Below are 19,072 nucleotides of genomic sequence, written 5' to 3' on the forward strand. Positions count from 1 at the left end.
CAGAAAACTAGTGTAAAGGTGTGAGCTGGGAGTGGGGGAAAGATAGCAGGAGATGAGGCTGGAGGGTTAAGGAGGTGGCAGGCTGGCTAGATGATGCAGAACTTGAACTTTATAGGGACTAAGATTTTTATTTTGAGTGAAATGGGAAGTTGGAGGCTTTTAAGCAGAGAATGAGGAGACTGGGGCGGTGGGGGAGGCAGCTTTGCACGGTTGTTACAGAGGCTGATGCTCTCCATGGGAGAGCAGCACAGGTAGATGGGAGAGTTTGAGGGTGATGCCTGAGAGATCAAAGGGAGAATTTTCTCGCAGCTGTTACAGAGGAGCTGGGTGAACGGAGGGAATTGATGGAAAATTTTCTGGAGCTCTTTCAAAAAAAGGGAGATCGTTCCTCTCCAATTCCTAATTTGTGACAAGAGGAGTGGACTATCCCCCCTCCCGCCATTAATTCATATCTGTAGGTAGTTAGACTAAAAGGCCAGGTGAAAGCTTTCAGGTGTAACTTCCTAACTTGGAGGTTAGTCTTTATAAAATAAGAAGTAGAGGTGCAATAGCAGGGAACACATTTAGAGTCTTCAGTCTGAATAATTTTGTTTGAGAAAGCAAAGCTAAACAAATTAGCAAAAATCTTGGAGTTAACTTTGGGGAAATTACATCTGAATTGTAAGAGATGGGTTTCTTCTAAAATAACAATTCACAACTGTTCTTTTTTTTTTTTTTTTTTTCTGCTCTGAGGCCCAGATGAAGCTTGGATTTGTTTTTGCCCGGTAATTTGTGCTTATAGCTTCCTTAATGGAAATTTATTATTGCCTTTGTGGGTCAGATTTGCTTTCAAAAGTATCTTCCAGTCAGTAGGTTTATACATTAGGTTATTGTGTTTGGCACATTTGAAGAGATTGGGTAATTTTCTGAATATTCCTCCGGGGTTGGTTGAGGTGATCGCTTTTTTTTTTTTAATTTATTTTGGGGGAAGGTAATTAGGTTTTAATTTTTTTGCTTGTTATTTTAATGGAGGTACTGGGGATTGAATCCAGAACACCATGTATGCTAAGCAAGCACTGTACCACTGAGCTATACCCTCCCACCCTCCGACATAAGAGTTTTGACTGGAGGTAAACATTGCAGAAAGCAAGGCTAGTGTTTTAAATTAACTTGGCAGTCTCCAGTTTAAGTGGGGCTGATTTGTGGGTTGCTTGTTTGGAATATACTCCATTTTCCTTAAAAAGTCAATTTTCCACATGGTGGTTTTGTGCCCCAGTGATTCTACAAACGTTGCTAAATCGCCTGAAGGGTGGAACGAGGAAGGATTATGGATCCCAGGCATAGAGTGCTCTGTGATCTTGACAAGTAGAAGGAAGTGTTCTTCCTTGTTAGAGGGCCCACCTTAGACCAAGTGGTGAAATAGCTTAAGGCTTGCTCTTTGTCTTACTCCCCATTTTCTTCCCTCACTTCTCAGTGACCATTTTTGGCAACCTTCACCTGTGGAAACGCTGCCTTATGCCTGGCACTTACCACCTCCATTCTAGGGAGTTGGAATGCCATTCAGCTTTCACCATAAAGAGAGGACAACAAGGATTTAATTTTTTAAAGTCAATTTCACAGTATATTTGGGGTCAATAGATGATATGATTTTTGTATGCTACATTTTACTGTACTGGAAAGGAAGTTGCTGAGAAAGGATGAGTTCCTCAGCTCTGTTTATATCCTTATTAGCAACTGTCACATTTTGTAATGAATTAATTTTTTGTAATTATGTGCAAGTATTTTTATTTACTCTTCTACCGTCTGAGCCCCCTCCCCTACATAAACCAGGGAGAATAGGGATCACTGTGTATTCGTCAATGCTCTGTCTCCGAGTGCCTGGCACTTCTTAGACATTTAACAAATGATGGGTAAATGAACAGAGTGCTTTTCTTTGAATGAAATGTATTCTTTCAGACTAGCTATGAATTTAGAAACCAACTAAGTTTATTAGAATTGAATGTGAAACTATGGGTAGGGTATATATAGTAGGTGAACTCTGGTGCAAGTACCAGGTTTAATCACTTCATGCCACTCCCAGCCTTGGAAACAGGACACCTGAAATGTTAAGGGAAGATGGGGAACTGATGACCCAACCAGTCAGCCTAACTGACCCTCCCAGTTGGTAGAGAGGCCGTTGTTACTGCGGCTTGCCCTCACATCCTTGGGTTGCCAGTTTTAACGACTCACAGGCTTCACTGCTGGGTCTCAGCATAGAGCTAGACCGTCAAGTTCTATTAACAGGTGAAAGCAGTTCTTGCCCAGTGGGTGTGACTAGTAGTTTAATATTAGGTTTCTTGGTATAAACGAAACCTCTAATTTCCAAGGGTAACCTAATCATTAAAATGTGAAAATCATTAAAAAGCTTTACAGCAAAGCTTTACTAGAAGGCAAGGGTTAGAGTATTCACAAATGATGATTATATACATTCGGTATTTATTTTCCAGCTTCTTGGAATGTGACTTCTGAGGCATGCCTCCAGCAAAGCTGGGAGGAGACCAGTGTGTTTTCAAGGGAAGGAGGTGTTACTGAACTGAACTTTGGTCCACTCACCCTACATGCAGCAAAAGCTAGTCTGACTAACATGGGGTTTGTGGTGAAGGAAAGTACAAGATTACTGCAGGGCACCAAGCAAGGGATGGGAGACAAGCCTCAGATCCACTCCAACCTGGTCTTCGAGTTAGGTTTTTTTTTTTTAAAGGGGGAAGAACAAAGAGGCTGGAATTAATCATTGTCTTGTGACATTTCTTACTCGTTTAGGGAGTTGGGATGTCTCTGGTTTACAGTTCTCTGGCCAGGTGGTCCATGGCTCGGGGGTCTGTGAGCTCATCTTGCCCTGGAGGCACAACCTGAGTTTGTATAGTACGTTAAAGATGCTATCCACAGCAACAGTTGCAGTCAGCTGACTGGTTGATCACAGCTCAGTTAGCAAAGGATTGTGGTCAGAGGGGACAGGAAAGGGAATACAGTTTTGGGTAGAGAGACTGGTCATACTTGGCAGGGGAACTCAGTTTTAGAGGGAACTCAGTTCTAGAGGTACTTGGGAAATGCTTCTGGGATTGGAGAGGGGAGAAGTGGACAGAGTTGGGGGCTTTTGTTTGTTTTGTGAAAGCTGCGGTTGGGGTGCAGTATGAATGTAGCATAGCTTTTCTTTCTTTCCTTACTTCCTTTTTTTTTTTTTTTTCTTTTTCCCTTTGTCTCTTCCTTTTCTGATGACACACCCAGTGAGAGGAGGCCTGGCAGCTGGAGGTCTTAACCAGCCCTTCTCCTTTGCTGTTCTTTTCTTCCTTTGGGTGTTCATATTCAGAGGAGTTACAGCAAGTTGGGTGAGAGAAGAGTGAGTGTGTGTGTGTGTGTGTGTGTGTGAGAGACACAAGTGTGTATGAGTCTCACCTTTCCCCTGTCCTGTTTCTGTCCAGCTAACATGTAGGGGTGGTTTGGGCTGAATTGAGACAGGGAGAGGAGAGGGTGGGAGGTTCCTGGCAGGAAGTGTCTCACAGTGGCTGGGAGGAAGGAAGGAAGGAAGAGAAGACTTCCTTTAGAGTTACTTACATGTGAGTTGGTCATAACTCGTTGGGTGCTGCCCCTATTCTGTTTAGAAATACTTATGATTATGGGCAGGAATAATGAAGCTCCTTATGAAGTGTCTTGAGCTCAGTACTATAGTTCCTGTTCAAATTCATTGGAAGTACAAGCTCTCTTCTAAATCTGCATTGTATTCCTCTTTGCCTGTTTCCCTAGCTCCGAGTTGCACATGACAAGCACTTGGTAAATGCTTTGGAACCAGGTTGTTGGAGATGGAATTTTCTAGTGAGCTCTTCTATTGCCTGTCAACAAGAAAATTAGAAATATTAAAATAACTAAAATATTAAAATCTGATGACAAATGATTTGACTGATAAGTCCTTTGGGGATAATGCCATTGGAAAAAAAATTTATTTTGAGATAATGCCATTTAAAAAAGAACCTAATTTTTATTTTGAGATAATGGTAGACTTATGTGCTATTAGTTGTTAAATAACACAGAGATCCCTCATGCCCTTTTTACCCATCTTATCCTAGTGGGAACATCTTGCACAACTATAATGCATAGCGCAAATGGTATGTGGACATTGATATATTTAAGATACCGAATGTTTCCATCATCAAGGATCCCTCATGTTACCTTGTGATAGCCACGACCACTTCCCTCCTGCCCTTACCCCTCCTTAGCTCCTGGCAACCAGAACTTTGTTCTCCATTTCTATAATTTTATCATTTCAAGAATGTTATATAAATGAAATCATGTAGTTTGTAACTTTTTGGGGTTGACCTTTTTACTCAGCATAATTCTCTGGTAATTCATCTAGATTGTTGTGTGTACCAATAGTTCCTTTTCACTGCTGAGTAGTATTCCATCATGTGGATGAACCAGTTTGTTTACCCAGTCACCCGTTGAAGGACATCTGCATTTTTGGTTTTGTAAGAACCATTGTGGCTGTACCATTTTCCATTCCTACTGGGAGTGAATGAGAGATCCAGTTTCTCCATATCATTGGGTGTTATCACTTTTTTATTTTAGGCATTCTGATAGGTGTGTAGTGATATCTCGTGGTTTTAATTTGCATTCCCTCATGACTAGTGATATTGAACATCTTTTCATGTGCTTATTTGTGCCATCTGTGTATCTCCTGTGAAATTTCTCTTTGTGCCTTTTGCATGTGTTTCAACTGGATTTTTTTTTAGCGTTGAATTTCGAGATTTCTTTATATATTCTAGATACCAGTCCTTTGTTGGCTATGTGGTTTGCAAATATTTTCTCCCAGTTTTTAGTTTGTTTTTTCATTTTCTTAACAGAGTCTTTCACAGAGCATAAGTTTTAAATTTTGATGAAATCCAGTTTATCAATTTGTTTCTTTTGTGGATTGCACTTTTGGTGTCAGGTCTCATAAGTCTTTGCCTACCCTAGATGCTGAAGATTTTCTTTTACATTTTTTGTGAACGTTTTATAGTTTTGCATTTTAAAATTAACATAATCTATTTTAAGTTAATTTTTGTATAAGGTGTAAGATTTAGGTTGAAGTTCTTTCCCCCACCCCTCCCTTGGACGACTGATTGCTCCAGCACCATTTGTTGAAAAGATATCTTACCTCTGTTGAACAGCTTTTGCACCTTTATCAGTCATCTGTTGGGCATATTTATGTGTTCTTTCCTGGGTTCTCTCTTCTGTTGATCTGTGCATCTGTTCCACCAGTACCACACAGTCCTGAGTACTATAGCGGTGTAATGCGTCTTGAAATTAGGTAACCTGATTCCTTTTACTTTATTCTTCTTTTTCAAAATTGTTTTAGCTATTTTAGTTCTTTTCCCATTCCATATAAATTTTTAGAATAATCTTGCCTATATTTACAAAAAATCTTGCTGTGATTTTTGAATAGGAATTGTGTTAAACTTGTATATCAGTTTGGGCAGGATTGATATTTTTACTATGTCGAGTCTTCCAGTCTATGAACATAGCATGTTTCTCCATTTATTTTGATCTTCTCTGATTTCTTTCATCAGCAGTTTGTAGTTTTCAGCATGTAAGTCCTGGCATGTTTATGTCATATGCAAATAGGGACAGTTTTGTTTCTGAGCTACGTGCCTTTTATTTCCTTTTCTTGCCATATTGCACAGACTAGAACTTCCAGCACTACGTTGAATAAAAGTGATGAGAGTGGGTATCCTTGCCTTGTTCTGATCTTACGGGGAAGGCCTTCAATCTTTAACCATTAATTGTAGTGTTAGCTGTAGGGTGTTTTTTGTAGATGCCCTTTATCAAGCTGAAGACGCTTCCCTCTAATTTTGAGAGTTCTCATCATGAATGTATGTTGAAATTTGTCAGATACTTTTTCTGCATTGATTAATATGATTGTGTGATCTTTTTTCTTTAGCTTGTTAATGTGGTAGATTACATTGATTGCTTTTCGAATATTAAACTAGCCTTGCTTTTCTGGAAGAAACCCCACTTGGTCATGATTCATAATGTATAATTCTTTGTGTATATTCTTAATTGTGTTTGCTAATATTAAATCTTTTCCAGTTTTATTTTAGATACAGTTGACATATAGCACTGTATTTTTTTTTGGGAGAGGGTAGGTAATTAGGTTTTATTTATTTATTTTAATAGAAGTGCTAGGGATTGAACCCAGGACTATGTGTTTGGTAGGCACATATCCTACCACTGAGCTATACCTTCCTCCCTATTAGCTAATATTTTAAGGATGTTTATGTCTATATTCATAAGGGATACTGATCTGTAGTTTTATTTTTTTAATGTCTTTGTTTGGCTTGTTATCCTGGAATTACTAGCTTCATAAAATGAATTTGGGAATTCCCTCCTCCTGTTTTCTAGAGAGATTGTGTAGAGTTGATGTTAATTGGTATTTTGTAGAATTCTCAAGTGAAACCTTCTGGGCCTAGAGATTTCTTTTTCGGTTGTTTCAAAATTATGAATTCAGGGGAGAGTATAGCTTTGTGGCTGAGCGCTTGCTTAGCATGCACGAAGTCATGGGCTCAATCCCCAGTACCTCCATTAAATAAAAAATATTTAAGTAATAACAAAATTATGAATTCAATTTCCTTAATAATTCCCATTCAGATTATCTATTTCATATTGGATGAGTGGTGGTAGTTTGTGTTTGTCAAGAAATTGGTCCATTTAATCTAATTTGTGAAATTTGCATATGTGGATCTGTTCATACTATTCCCTTACTTTCCTCTTGATGTGTGCAGGGTCTAGGAAGATACCCTCTGTTTCATTCCTGATATTGGTCATTTACATCTTCTCTCCTTTTTGGCCAGTCTTGCACAAAATTTGTCAATTTTTTTTATCTTTCTGAAGAACCAGCTCTTTTTTCATTGATTTTCTCTTTACTATCTTTCTGTTTTCAATTTTACTGATTTCTGTTCTTTATTATTTTTTTTTTGTTCTGCCTGCTTTGGGTTGTTTTGCTTTTCTGTTTCTAGGTTCTTGAGGTGAGAGAGATTATTGACTCGAGACTTTTAAAAAATGTAATTTGTGCATTTAGTACTATAAATGTTTCAACTGTGTACCACAAATTTTATTATGTTGTATTTTTATTTTTATTCAATTCAATGTATTTTAAAATTTCTTTTAAGACTTCTTTGACCTAGAGATTGTGTAGCTCTATTCCTTAGTTTCCAAGTGTTTGGAGATCTTCTGTTATCATTCTGTTTTTGATTTCTAATTTGATTCCATTGAGGTCAGAGAACACATTCTGTATATTTTCAGTTGTTTAACTTTTTTTTTCCCCCCCTTTGGCCCAGGATATGGTCTTATTGATATATATTTTGTGGGCACTTAAAAAGAGATTGTGCATTCTACTGTGGTTAGTGGACTGCTCTGTAAATATCCATTACATCCTGATGGTTGATGGTATTGTTGAATTCTGTATCCCTGTTGCTTTTCTCTTAGTTATTGTATCAATTGTTGAGAAAGGGGTGTTGAAATCTCCAAATATAATCGTGGATTTGTCTGTTTCTCCTTTCAACTCTATCAGTTTTTCTTTCACGTATTTAACAGCTTTGTGGTTTTTTCATACATGTTAGGATTTCTACATCTTGTTGGTGGATTTACCCTGTTGGTCCAAAGTTTGTTCCTTTATCACTTTCTTTGTTAGATAGCCTTTATCCATTCTTTTAGGGTAGGTGTGCTGGTAACAAATTCTTTTAATTTTCCTTCGTCTGAGAATGTCTTGAGTTCCCCTTCATTTCTGAAGACTATTTTCACTGTGCATAAGATTCTCTTTTGAGAGTTCTTTAAGCACTTGAACAATGTTGTGCGATTTTCTTTTGGCTTCCATGACGTATGATGGAGAATCCACTGTTAATTTGAATTGTTTTTTCCCCTACAGGTAATGTTTTCTTTTTTCCCCCTTTGCTACTTTCAAGATTTTCCCTTTGTCTTTAGTGTTCAAAAATTTGATTATGGTGTGTTTTGGAGTGGATTTATTTAGGTTTGTCCTGTTTGGGGTTCATTTAACATGTTGAGCCTGTATGGTTATACCTTTTACCAAATTTGGGAAGTTTTCAGCCATTACTGTTTTAGCCCTGTCCTTTTACCCAATCTTTTTGGAATTCTGATAATAGGAATATTATAGTCCCACAGGTTCTGAGACTCTGTTTATTGCACCCACCCTCGGCTGCCTTTTTTTTTAGTCTATTTTGTCTGTTGTTCAGATTGGGTAATTTCTGTGGTTTTATCTTCCAGTTTGCTAATTCTTTCCTTTGTTCTCTCCATTCTACCGTTGAGCCTATTTATTGAGTTTTGAAAATTTTAGTTATTGTATTTTTCAGTTCTAAAATTTCCACTTGGTTCTTTATAGCTTCCATTTCTTTTATAAGATTTTTAAATTTTTCCACTGTTTCAGGTGTACTTGTAATTGTTTACTGGAGCATGTTTGTGATGTCTGCTTTGAAACATTTGTCATGTCCTAAGTTTTCGGTCATCTTGGTGTTGGCATTAGTTGATTGTCTTTTTTCATTCAGGTTGGAATATTCCTGATTCTCAGTATGCTGAGTGTTTTTCATTTGAAACCAGAGACATGAGATTCTGGATCTTATTTAAATCTCCTTTTTTAGTGACTTTCTCTGACACCATCTGACAGTGGAAGGGGTATGCTGATTTGTGTCTACTGGGGAAAGGAGGTTAGAAGTTCAGGTTCCTGATTCCCTCCTTGTTGACACTTGAGGTAGGGGTGGGAGTTCTGACTCCCCACTTGGCCTCTATAGGGTACCTGCCTGTTTGGGAGGGGTAGGACTGCCTCCTCACTGCTCCCCAGGTGTCTTAAACAGGCACTGGGGTGGAGGTGGGGATGGCCTCATTAAGGATGGATGATGGTGAAAGTTCTGATTCTGACCCTATCTGCTTTGTTAAATTGACATTTGTCAAGTGGAGCCCAACTGTGGATGCTGAACTGTGGCCAACTGAGGACCACGGAGAAATTGAAATAGAGAAGTTTATTACTACTCACAGGTCCTGGAGGAAGAATATGGCACTCCTCGAGGGGGTCACATGGGGAGGTCAAGCCTAAGCGCAGAGAGGGAGCAATAGGACCCAGGGCACACGTCTTAATTAGGGTCTGTGGGGTTCCTGGGCTAAGACTATAGATTGATCAGCTCAAACCGAAAGTGCAGGGATCTGGTAAGCTCCATGGGGGTGTTATCTAAGGGTGTCTAAGGGGAGGGCCCTGGGAGGCAGGGGGAACTGGTGATCACAAGGGCTGTTGGGGAAGTCGTATCAGGATCTCCTATTTGCTTGTATCTCTAAGCCCTGCTGTCTAGGGCACGTGCTTACCTGAGGGGGCAAGTTTCAGTTTAAGATCCCTGTGGCCACAAGGCCAAGCAGAGAATGTACGCCGAGGCAGCAATACCACGGAGTAGCTTAGCTGAACTCTCCACACTGCCCCACTGTGGATGGGGAGGGGGCCTTTTACTACTTTGGAGGTGGAAGTCACAGCCCCCCTGGAGGTCTCCACTGACTCCCAGGTGCAAGGGAGTCAGTCTGATTATTGTCCAGCTCCCTCCCCGGCCTTCCCTAATATGACCCTGGCAGAGGGTTGGAGCTCCTCATTTAAGCCTGGGAAGTGGAGGAGTCTAGCCTCTAACTCTGCCTTTGCTAGTTGGGGTGGGGCTGTGTTCTTTTTTATGTGGTTTCTGGCTGGAATAGAGTGCTTATTTGTCTAAAAGTGTTCTGTCCTGCTAGGCTGCCCCTTTCCTGGTCCTTTGGCTGGAGACAGCAGGCTTTGTTCAAGTTTCTCTTTTCTGCACCTGTTGGTATTTTTGGGTTGCTGACTTTCAGCTGTATGTGTGAGATATGTGAAAACCCAGGGACCTCTCCACCATGTTGTTCCTCAGGCCTGGAGGTCTCCAGCCAGTCTGCTGCCCTCCCACCACCTCCCTGATTGTCTAAGTTTTATAGACAGTGTCCAGGATTTTAAGCTGTACTTTATCAGGAAGTAAAGGGAAAAGCATATCTATTCCATCTTCCCAGAAGCAGAAGTGTTGGACAGTACCATTTAAAATGTTTATTATTTTCTCTGTGAGTTACATTAGATTCTAAATTTGTAACTGAAGTTGTGGCAAATTAAAGTTGAATAAAGACTCATTGTTCTCTGTCCTTTTCAGGAGAGCATTGGTTCTGTTTTGGCCACTTGAAAGCTGTTTCATGTGGTTGAAGCTTATACCCTACCAGATTTAATAGCAGGCTGCTTTTCTCTTTTCTTTCTTTCTTTTTTTTAATAGACTATTTTTTTTAGGGCGGTTTCAGATTCACAGCAGAATAGAGCAGAAAATAGTCCCATATAGCCACACATACATATTCCACTAACCTCAACATCCCTCAGTGTGGCATATTTGGTACAATCGATGAACCAACATGGACACATTATTATCAACTAAAGTCCATAGTTTACATTAGGGTTCACTCGTGGTGTACATTCTTTGGGTTTTGACAAATGCATAATGACACCTAGCCACCGATACAGTATCATACAGAGTAATTTCATTGCCCTAAAAATCCCTTGTGCTCCGTCTGTTCATTCCTCCCTCCCTCCCTCTCCCCAGACTCCTGGAAACCATGACATTTTTATTGTTTCTGTAGCTGTACCTTTCCTGAAATATCATTTGGTTGGAATTACACAGTTTGTAGCCTTTTCAGACTGGCTCTTTCATTTAGTAATATGTCTTTTAAGTTTCTTCCATGTCTTTCATGGCTTGATAGCTCATTCATTCTTTTTTTTTTTTACTGTACATATATTTTTAAATTTACGTATATGTACTGTTCATTGTTTCTAATAACATTTAGAATTTTAGCCTTTTAAACTTACATAGTTATCAAAGGAATAAAGCCAACCACAAAATAAGAATTAATTCAAAAAGATACATACACCCTACTATTAACAGCAACATTATTTATAATTGCCAAGATATGGAAGCATCCTAAGTGTACATCAATAATTGAATAGATAAAGAAGATGCTGTGTACATGTGTGTGTGTGTGTGTAAGTAATGGAATACAACTTACCCATAAGAAAGAAGGATGTTTTGCCATTTTTAGTCCTTCATTCACTTTTTTTTTTTCACTTCAAAAACCAGAATTTTATAACCGGCATAAACATTTCCATTACATCAAAAACATCAAAATACCTAGAAATAAACTTAACCAAGGAGGCTACCTATACTCCGAAAACTGAAATGACACAAAGAAATGGAAAGGTTTCTTGTGCTCTTAGATTGGATGAATCAACACTATCAAAATGGCCACACTACCCAAAGCAATCCACAGATCCAACGCAACCCCCGTCAAAATACTCAAGACATTCCTCATAGAACTAGAACAAACAATTCCAAAATTTATAAGGAACCACGAAAGACCCCAAACAGCCAAAGCAATCTTTTGTAAGTCTTTTTTTCTCTATCTTCTTTTTGTTCTCTTATAGTTTGATGACTAGAAAAGGTCCTTTAACATTTGTTGTGAATCTGGTTTGGTGGTGCTGAAATCTTTTAGCTTTTGTTTATCTGTGAAGCTTTTGATTTCTCCATCAAGTCTGAATGAGAGCCTTGTTGAATAGAGCATTCTTGGTTGTAAGTTTCCCCCTTTCATCACTTTAAAGATACCGTGCCACTTCCTTCTGGCCTGTAGAGTTTCCGCTGAAAAATCAGCTGGTAACCTTATGGGAGTCCCCTTGTATGTTATTTGTTGCTTTTCTTTTGCTAATTTTAATATATTCTCCTTATCCTTAATTGTTGTCAATTTGATGACCATGTGCCTTGGTGTGTTCCTCTTTGGGTTGATCCTGTGTGGTACTCTCTGTGCTTCCAGGACTTGGGTGACTGTTTCCTTTCCCAAGTTGGGGAAGTTTTCAGTGATATCTCTCCAAAAATTTTCTCAGGTCCTTTCTCTGTCTGTTCTCTTTTTGGGAGCCCTATAATGCGAATATTAGTGCGCTTCAGTTATCCCAGAGTTCTCTTAAACTATCCTCATTTCTTTTCATTCTTACTTCTTTTTTCTATTCTGCAGTAGTGAGGCTGCTTTTCTTCTTAAGCCAAGTGGTAGGAGAGTATAGTCAATATTTTATCATAACTATAAATGGAGTGTAACCTTTAAAAATTGTGAATCACTATGTTGTACACCTGTAAGTTATATAATATTGTATAGCAACTATACTTCAACTAAAAAAAAGGAAGCCAAGAGGTCAGATATTATAGGTTTGACATTAAAAATGAGTTTCAGTAAGGCCACGTCCAATTTTAGCTAGTGCTTAGAATGATGTATTACCTTATAATTACAATTACCTTAGAAACAAGTTTATTTTAAAAAACATTCTTCTTGGGATGGATGATACCAAAAGTAGGTTTAGAACTGATTTTTGTAAACAGTACTTCCTGATTGTGTCTAAAAGTACTGAGGATGTTGCTGCAGTGTTCTTTATCAGAGTGCCAAATACATTATTCTTGTAATATAATAGGTAGCTCTTGATAGATGTCAAAAGACGTGTGTTCCAGTCTTGGCTCTGCTACTGAGTTAGCAGTGTTATTCTTAACACATGCATCCTTTGTTTCATCATCTGTAAAATGGGGACAATTGCACCTGCTTCGCTGATAATTTATTGAGGATTATTGATAATGTTTCTAAAGCATTTAGTACAATGTTTGAGACACATACTGAGTAGATATCATTACCGTCATTAATGCAGTTTATTAAAGCAGAAACCTTGAAGCAAACTCAGAACAAAATTAAAGGTCAAATAACTTGGTCCAATCCTTATTATAAGGTGATAGAGTTGAGACTGAGGAGTCTGTGGCCTTTCTTCATTGACTCCACTATAATTTTTCAGGAACCATTTGCAATGCCATTTAATATGGATTAGTATAATAATAGACATTTATATGGTTGGTTGTTTATTTGGCTTTGTTGACTCGAACTCCTGTACCCAAATCCAGTGTCTGTGTGTGTGTGTGTGTTTGGAGGCGTCCCCACGCCAACAAGCAATTCTTGAACACCATCACGGTACCTGAAAATTCAACTCAGTTCTGACACTATCTACCCAAAGATGGAATCAGACTCCACAGACAAGGGGCTCAGTGTCACAAGACCACCGTCCACTTTAGAGACCAGGTGCAGATTGTTACCTATGCTTCTGACCAGCTACAGATTGGCAGTGCCGACGACCCCCTCCAGTTCAGGCTGCCGATCGATTGTAAGGCGGGGTTGTAACCTGTGCTTCTGATCGACTGGCTGTGAATCAGAGATTCCCATGACTCCCCCTTGGGGTTTGATTAGTTTGTTAGAAGGGCGCACAGAACTCAGGAAAACCTGTTTACTCACTCAGTTATTGATTTATTGTAAAAGGATATTAAAGTATATGACACGAGTCAGATGAAGAGATACACAAGTTGAGGTCCTGAACCAGGGGCTTCTGTCCTCATGGCGGGGGGGCCAAGCTTGGGGGGATGTGGAAGCAGTCTGGTTTCCCAACATGGAAACTCTCTGAAAAGGACAAAAAGTTGTCCTTTGGGGTTTTAATGGAGGCTTCATTACGTAGTCATGACTGACTAAATCCCTGGCCAATGGCGATTGACTCCACATCCACCCCTTGCCTCTCCTTGGAGGTCAGGGGATGGGGCTGAAAGTTTGTTCTCCTGACAAGCAGCCCCCACCTTTGGGTGGGATCCCAAAAGTCACCTTCCTTGAAGCATTTTCAGGAACCGAGGACAAGAGAGCAAATATCATCCCACTGTTGAGGAAATCCCAAGGGTTTTGGGAGCTGTGAGCTAGGAACTCTGGATGAAGACCAAATACATTTTTTTCCTATAAATGACAATATTGCTGTGGTAGTGAGGCGTCAGTGTAACTGTAGTCCATATTTTGATAATTAGGTTACTTTCAAAGAGGAAAGTTTTAGTGTGAACAAAGATAATATTAAAACTATCATTCATGCCCCCTTTACCCTCCCCTCCCTCTTTAAAAACACCTTTCACTTGTATATATGTCTTTGCAATCTGGCTATTGTATTAGTCTCTTAGGGTTGCTATAACAAAGTGTCACAAATTAGGGACTTAAAACAACAGAAATGGATTGTCCCACAGCTCTGGAGGCTAGGAGTCCAAAATCAGTGAGCAGGGTTGAGTCCTTCTGAGGGCTGTGAGGGAGAATCTGTCCGGGCCCCTCTCCTAGCTCGTGGCAGCCCCAGGCATGCCTTGGCTTGTCTGTGCATCTCTTCAGCCCTCCATCTTCACAGGGCGTCTCCTTGGTGTCTGTCTTCACAAGGCCCTCTTCTTGTAAGGACACTGGTCGTATGGGATCTGAGGCCCACACTCCTCCAGTGTGACTTCGCCTTAACTAATTACATCTTCAGCAACTGTATTTACAAGTGAGGTCACATTCTGAGGCAGTGGGTCAGGGTTAGGACTTCACATATCTTTTTAGGGGGACACAATACCACACACTGCAGCACTCATCTAAAAAGCAGAAGTAAACCAGTTGGTATTAAAGACACAGTCCTTCCCCTCATTTGTTATTGTCTCATAGTAGGGGCGGGGACGGGGCTGCGCCAGTCAGGAAGGGGCCTTCCAGGGAGGTGACATTTACTGAGAACAGAAGGATAGGGAGGGTCCAGTATTAGAAAAAGCAAGAATGTTTCAAGTTACCTGTGTAAAGTCCAGAAATAGATTGATGTATTGGAAGAATTGAAAGAGGGCCAGTGCCACTCTTACATGGTGGCCAGGGGGAGATAGTTCTGGCCAGGGGCCAAATCATGCAGGGACTGGCTGGCCATGATGATGAGTTCACTCCTTTACTTTAGGGGCTCTGGGGAGCCTTTGAAGAAGCTTAAGCAGGGGAGAGTTGTCCTCAGATTTGTATTTTTAGAAGCTCACTCCTATTGCTATATGCCACGTGGATTGAGGGGACCAGACTGGTAGTGGGAAGACCATTTGGGAAGCATTTTTTTTTCTTTTTAAAGAAACTACAGTGTGTCAATTTCTGGTATACAGCATAATGTTTCAGTCATACATATACATATATTGGTTTTGGTATTTCTTCATTATAGGTTACTACAAGATATTGAATATAGTACCCTGTGCTATACAGAAGAAACTTGTTGTTTATCTATTTTTTATATATAGTAGTTAAGATTTGCAAATCTCAAACTCCCAATTTATCCCTTCCCACCCCTATTTGAGAAGCTTTTCCATTATTCCAGGAGAGACAGTGTCAGTGGAGGCTTGGATTAGAGTAGCAGTAATGCAGATGGAGAGAAATGGGGGAAATTCAAGATACATTTTGGGGAGAGAGCTGAGAAGATTGGCTGATGGGCTTGCTAGAGGGTACAGAAAGGAGGAATTCCTTTGCTGCTGGCTCGAGTAATTCAGTGGATGGTTGTCTAATGGACTGAGATGGGAAATCTGGGTTGGGGGAAGGCTCAGATTTACACTGCCAGGTTCAGTTTGGGATATCTGTTTACATATCACCAGGTTCAGCCTGGTGATATCTAAGTGGAGAAGTTAAGTAGCCACTCTAACAGGTAAGTTTGGGCTGGAAATGTGTCTGAGAGATTGGGCAGAATACGGATGACAGTGAAAGACATAGGTGGGAAGGGGAAGGAAGAAGTCATCAGGGAGAGCACAGGAGAGAAGAGAGGAGGGGTAGTACTGAGTCTGGAGGAGTGCGAACATTCCAGGTCTCAAGGAGGAGAGGAGCCTGAAAAAGGTCTAGAAAAGGAGCAGTGCAGTAAGGGACTGCTGGAGAGAGTGGTTCCCAGGGGTGAAGGATGAACAAGTCCTTCGAGCGTGTCCAGTGCTTCTAAGAAGTGGAATATGGTCTTTTGCTGACATCACAGTGATGGGAGGATAAGGACATCACCTGTGCAGCGGCTCGGCCCTCCTGCTGTTTTAACTAAGGGGTGAATGCCAGGTCTTGTTTAGAATGGATCGAAGCAACAGCAGGAGGTGAGGAATTGGATGAGGCATGTGCCGGCAGCTCTGTCTTTATTATTTTGGAGGGTAAACACACCGGCCCTCTGCTAGGGGCAGGCACTGCCTTCCAAGGCCGCGGGCTATACAGACATCCTGGAAAAAGATAGTCCAGAACCAAGGCCGCCAGTGTCTCTGCTCATAAGATACGCAGACATTCAGAGACTCTTGGAAAACTGTTTCCCGCTAGAGCCACTCCTCATTTCTACCCCATATTCTGGTGAATTTTCCTCTGCGTGTGCAACTCTCCCAGCCGCTCTGGTTAATCTGACTGACAGGGACTAGGACTCAATCAACTCTCAGACAACATTAAAAAAATTTTTTTAAACAGCTTTATTGTATAATTTCTGTATAGTAAACTACATATGTTTCAGATGTACAATTTGATGAATTTCGATAGATGTGTACACCCATGAAACCACCACCACAATCAAGATAGCTGACATTTCCAACACTCCCTGATACGTGCAGAGTTCAAACTCCCGATTTATCCGTTTCTACGCCCTTTGCCCCCTGGTAACCATAAGTTTGCTCTCTGTGCTCAGACAGCGTTTAATTAGGGCTACTCTCAGTTAAGACTTCAAGCAGCAGGACGAGGCCATTCTGCAGTATTTACCTCAGCCGTGTGCCCAGGGTCCTGAACAAATCCCAGAAACCAGCCACGGGCCTTAGAAAACCGGGGGTCTTTCTCTTTAAGTTTCTCTCTTGCTCTTCCCACTCGGTCGGAGGCGTCAGTCCAGGTGCAGCAGCTTGTATCAGCCTTGGCACTGGCTCCACCCTGGACACAAGGAGGGAGCCTGGAGACTGTCACCGACAATGACACTGGCCAGTGAGTTGACCACTGACCTGCAGAGCGAGGTGGTGACACTTACCACTTTAGCTAAAGTTGGGGACAGATTGCATACCATGTCTTCTCATTGGATGACTCATTATGGGAAAAACTGGCCATAGGGTGCACTTAATATAGTTAAATAATCTTCCTGGAAGCTCTCCTGAGTAAGGATAGTTTTGGAGAGATCGCCACCATTGATCTGGTCGTTGGTCATCTGAGAGCTGGCTCAGGGTGTCTTCTGAGATGTCGCAGATCTAAGACACAATTAACAGTGTTTTTTGGGAGGGAGGCAAGTCAGTACTGGTTTATACCCACATACGCACACACCCACATGATTGTGGTGTCTCTGGAAAGAAATTTCTTTACAGTTTACAGCTGGAACCCACATGGTTGAGAAGACACAGGTTGTCAGGGCCTCCAGGGTGACCCGTGGCTGGCTAGTAGGCGTTGGGGTTTTTATTCAGGTTCACATTTGTGCATTCTGACCTTGTGTTCAGAGGGACCGCCTGAGGGCAGTCCGTCCGACCTGCCTTGTTTGCCTAGGCTACCAGCGTCATTTGTCCATAACATGGGATGCTCAGCAGTGGCCGCGGGGGTTGGGTGGAGAAGACGTCTGGAGGTGCTGACAGGTGTTTTATATGCGAGGGAGAGGCACTGGGATAGATGTTTCTGTTGTTGCTAATGGTGATAATATTGTGGTCAGAGCCATCTGTCAGGGATGGCGGATTCAGGGATCAGTTAAATTTCAGGTGCTTATATCAGTTTGGGGGAACCTTGTCAGGGGGTTTGCTTCAGGAGAACTGCTCCAGGGCAGTTCTGAAAGATAAAAGATTGTTCATGAATGAGCCTTCCCACCCCTTTTTTCTAGGGTCTAAGTGGGTTTTTCTTGAGATGGTGAGATTTTTTTCCCTCCCTCCACCTCCACAAATTTTTGTGTCCCATTCCAGTAGCTAAAACTTCAGCTTTTTTTCTAATTAACTCCTGTTCCCTGAAGGGAGTTTTTAAAAAACTTATAACAGAGACCCATTATGTCCCTTGCTTTGGCCTGTGGTGCACTCCTGGGATGTGATCTAGGGCGTCATCAGTCCAACAAGAGAATATAAGTCACTGAACCAGAATGACGTTCAAATCCCCTAAACCCCCTTTTGGCCACTTTGCCACGTGGAGGACATACCAGTCGGGCTGGCTAGGGGGTCCTGTAGGGGAAAGAAGTGTTATACATGGAATCCTGGGATTTCACGTTGGTCTGCATAACTGCCCCTTCCCTCCTCCACTTCCTCTTTGTCCTGGTCATTACGCAGGACACAGCTGAGAGAGGGTGACCCCTTTCTGGGGACAGCCACATTCAGTGAACAGGCCGCTGTACTAAGTTGTGTGTTCCAGGGGAAGGTGTGGGAGGTAGAGTGAGAAATCTTTTTCAGGTGAGTTTTTGGGAGGCAGTTTCAACGCTTGAGTGAGAAATTTTTTTTCAGATGAGTTTTTAGGAGGCAGTTTCGACACTTAACAGTCAGTACCAGATGGCTGTGGATGGTAGGGAGTGTGGAAGGTCCACTGTGTTGAGGAAGAAATTCTCCTCTCATCTGCTAGCTTCTTCTGGATGGCCTAAGCATTAAATTGACATGAGACAGATTAACAGGAGAAAACCCAACACAAATTTAATGTGTAGGCATGGGAGAGACCCAGAAAAACTGAACAACTCATCAGCATGGCCGAAGCCCTCACCTTAAATATCATCTTCAGCTAAATACAAAAGAGGATGTTGGAGGTAGTGGTTTTGGACTTCAGAGTGGAGAGGAAGGCAATTCACATGAAATTGGAAAAGCAAACGTTTGGGAAATAAATATTTGCTGGGCCAGGTGGGGATGGTGGGATACAGAGTGCACTCTGATCTCTAGGCCCTGACCCCCCCAGATCACCCAGCCCATACTCTTCACAGTTATCTCTGGCGGTAGCTCTGTTCCTAAAACAGGCTGCCTATCTAAATTTTTTTTAGGTATTAGGGGGAAGGTCAAAGTTTTTTCCTGAGTCTTGGGCCTTGGTTATTTCCAGCTCGAAATAATCCGTATGTGTGCCAGAGACATTTTGGCGTGGTAAGATTTACTCCCCTACAGCCGAATCCCTGGACTTTTAGTACCTCTGTGCTTGTGATAAAAGATATTGTATTGTCAGATGGCGGATAGTATGGAAAAGCAAACACATGGCCCAGGTT

General features: G+C 41.3%; 1 protein-coding gene across 7 annotated transcripts in view; it reads left to right on the top strand.

Moving 5' to 3' along the window:
• C4H2orf76 (chromosome 4 C2orf76 homolog) overlaps window positions 1-19,072 on the top strand; it is a 70,743-nt gene that overhangs the window by 809 nt on the left and 50,862 nt on the right. The gene's annotated exons all lie outside the window — the stretch shown is intronic.

The sequence above is a fragment of the Camelus dromedarius genome, chromosome 4 (genome assembly GCF_036321535.1).
Source record: "Camelus dromedarius isolate mCamDro1 chromosome 4, mCamDro1.pat, whole genome shotgun sequence".
Taxonomy (NCBI): domain Eukaryota; kingdom Metazoa; phylum Chordata; class Mammalia; order Artiodactyla; family Camelidae; genus Camelus; species Camelus dromedarius.